General features: G+C 29.9%; 1 long non-coding RNA gene across 1 annotated transcript; it reads right to left on the reverse strand.

The window, feature by feature from the left end:
• Positions 1-2,082: 2,082 nt before the first annotated feature.
• On the reverse strand, positions 2,083-2,590 carry LOC141818892 (uncharacterized). Its single transcript, XR_012601010.1, has 3 exons — positions 2,560-2,590; positions 2,309-2,447; positions 2,083-2,124 (listed from the first exon to the last, which is right to left on the reverse strand). It is a non-coding gene; the product is annotated as an uncharacterized LOC141818892 (long non-coding RNA).
• Positions 2,591-3,286: the final 696 nt, after the last annotated feature.

Below are 3,286 nucleotides of genomic sequence, written 5' to 3' on the forward strand. Positions count from 1 at the left end.
AGTCATATTTAAATTTCAAATTTAGTTTTTCTAAAAATAATCTAATCAGTTCACATCTAAGGTGATCATAGTGTATCTTAAATGATATTCAAATAATCTAGAGTTGATAAATATATACTAAATGATACTTAAATAAAATGGATTATAAAAATAAAAATTAATTAATTATATTTTTAATTTAATTAAATAAAATTTTATTTAGTCAAAATAACATAACGAACCTAAGCTATTTGCTAATTCTAAAACCAAAACTAATGAAGACTTAAAGGACAAGAACCTTTGGTCTCTTCCTCAATCTTTTGTCTGTATTTTTCTCTCTCTTCCAGTAGCTTTAATGTCAATGAGCTTCGTGCCAATCAACTAGCGAAACAGTAAATTTAGTCCGTGTTGACCAGCACAACACGACATTTAAAACTACATGCCATAAATGCAATATTTAATTTGATATAGAAGACACTACAAAATTGAATTGAGGCTTAGGAAATATATAAAGTGGTAACTTCCAAGAAAAAAATAAAATGAAAAATCTTAGGCCAAATCCTTAGTTTGATAAAAAAAGGTTTATCTAACTAGAATGAAAAAGGATAGGTCTAGAGACTCAATGGAAGTTGTTTTAATGAATGAAGTTAGGCTCTCTCTCATTTGTAGTTGGAATTTCCTCTATCAAAATTACAGAAAAGATGTTCCTATATACCTAATACATGTTTGCGTTGCTCAAGCGCGGTAGCCCCTTAACTAATGCTCTAATCTAAATGTATAATGTCTATTTCAGTAGAAACTCCTAATCATATCACATTAGTATAGAGTTTACGAATAAGTTATGTTGTAAGTTGAGATATTAATAGTGAATCAAAACTGTGGGATAAGTCCAACATCATGTCACAATCCATAACTTGTTGATCAATAACAAGTGTCAACCTACTAGACGTAAGACTACATTATTTTAGGTTTATACCAAAACTAACACCCATGGGTCAAAATTTCGCACCGTGCCGGGCAAAACATATGAAATTTACCATTCCACTCGTAGTTGCCGCCAGCGATCTCCATAGGGTCGCAAGGGCCTCTGCACCTTGCGTTAATCATGGGTGACCTCCGTGAGGTCACAACACTCCTCGATCCCACATTTTGTTCTTTAAAAAAAAATATTATATTTTTTATTATTTGTATTTTTAATTTTTAATATTTAAATTAAAATTTTTAATTAATATTTATATTTAAAAAATAACAAAACATATCGATATGGCACGATACGGTACCGAAACCATATTGTTCCGATCGTAAATCAAAACTCCAAAACGAGTTGATATACTATCAGAATATTTTACATTAGCATAGTTATGTGACATAAGGATAAACATCTCACACAAAACAGAACTCCCAGAATAAGATACAAGAATTTTGTGGAGATTGAAAGAATATCTTACAAGAGGTTTAGGAACTCTTTTATAAAGAAGAAACCTGTTTTTTCTTCCTAAAAATATCCATTTCCTGTATACTTCGTAAATAGGTGATGAATTCCTGAAATAACTTATCACACTAAAGTAAAGATTCCCTACTTTTCTTTTCATTGATTTAAAATAAAAACCATAAAACTTATAAAACTTAAACATCCTAATCTAAAACTTCTAAATAAAATTTCTAATTTTAACTCTATTCTTATAACTTTTAATTTTTTATTGCACTAGGTTTGTCTACAAGATAATATGAAGTCATAAAAATTGATAAACAATTATTAGTAACAATTAAGTTCATAATCATGAAGAGTTTTAATTCTCTGAAGAAACAAATCTTTAATACTAAAAATATTAAAATATATTGATATATTCTCAATAATTACCATTTCCATTAAAATGATAGTCTTTTAGTTATCCAGAAACAAATTAGCAAATATATCATCTTTTGGACATCTATTTGCACAAATGTTGTCGTTTCTAGTTATATTAGTTGTTAGTTGTGAAAAACTAAGCCTAAACAAAGTACTAAGACTGATAGGTAAAAAAATAAGACCAAAAGATGTAAATATTCTCATAATAAAATTTTCTACAAAGTATTACAAAGTCCTTAAAATTAAAAAGCATACCAATTTCTCTTTTAACCAGGGAAATCCTTCTTCAAAATGATCTGCCATGATGGAGGAAAAAGAATAGTTGAATGAAGACATTCAATGGAAATACTTGTACAACAACACGAATACACATGCAGATGACAAAATAATACAGGCAATGCACTAGAGTTTTTTATTCATCCACAAGTGGAAAGCATACTAAAAATGATATCACGATAAGCAAAACCCTAGATGCCTCACCTGCAAGATAATTTATATTGGGAGTAGGAGACCACCAAGGTCTTGCATGAAAATCTTCATTAAATGTCAAAATTTTCATTTTATCCTCATTTGACATCTCAAGCAATTTGGAACCGCAATTCAGATTTTCAAAGATACACTGTGAAGATGGAAAAGAGGTTATCTTAAGCAGATCTAAAATTAGTTTAATAAAACAAATTATTGAAAAATTAATAAGAATCTTGAATAGAAAAAATAAATTCACAAAGTACCTCAACTTCCTCAAGGCTATTTGCCTTCTGCTTAGTTGCAAAATGGACATGTCAAGCCTTGCCGTCAAAAGCCAACTGGAGTCTCAAGACGTTCTTTGAACTGAACAAACTCTATTACCTAGAAATCATAACCTATTTCACTTGTTTTTTTCTTGAGTTCCCAAATCTATAAAGCTAAAACCTGACTTGTGAACTACATTTCTTCTGATAAAGCATAAATATTGATTTTAAGTAGGAGCAAATTGCAGTTCCAGTGAACTTATAGCTTGATTAAAACAGCTGCAATGAATACAATAATAACCAACATAATCTCAACGTTCTAGACTGTCAAAGAGGGCTTTAACAAAATATTAATTTAGACCATAGAAGGCAACAGCACTGAGCATGAATACGGAGACAACTCGGAATGAAATCCATCTTAAGTGATATTCTTTTGCTTTCCATGTGACCAATCATGATTCAAATATGGTGTCAGATTAATCTACTGCTAAATTGGATTTATGTTGAGATGTATGGTTGAGTGTTGAATGACTAAAAATATATTAGAGTCAAGAATTACTTATGATGAGTACCAATGGGTTCGATTCCAGTGTATGAATATTGTGAGTAAAGATAGGATCTATAATATCTCATAGGATATTAGAAAGAAGCTGTGTTGTCAGCTTGGTTGGGTGAGACACAGCATGTTAAAATTTCATTTTGCAATTTTGAAATATGATGCGTGTTG

Source organism: Curcuma longa, unplaced genomic scaffold (genome assembly GCF_044706935.1).
Source record: "Curcuma longa cultivar G26 ecotype Majalengka, Jawa Barat unplaced genomic scaffold, ITB_CL_G26_1.1 contig_26527, whole genome shotgun sequence".
Taxonomy (NCBI): domain Eukaryota; kingdom Viridiplantae; phylum Streptophyta; class Magnoliopsida; order Zingiberales; family Zingiberaceae; genus Curcuma; species Curcuma longa.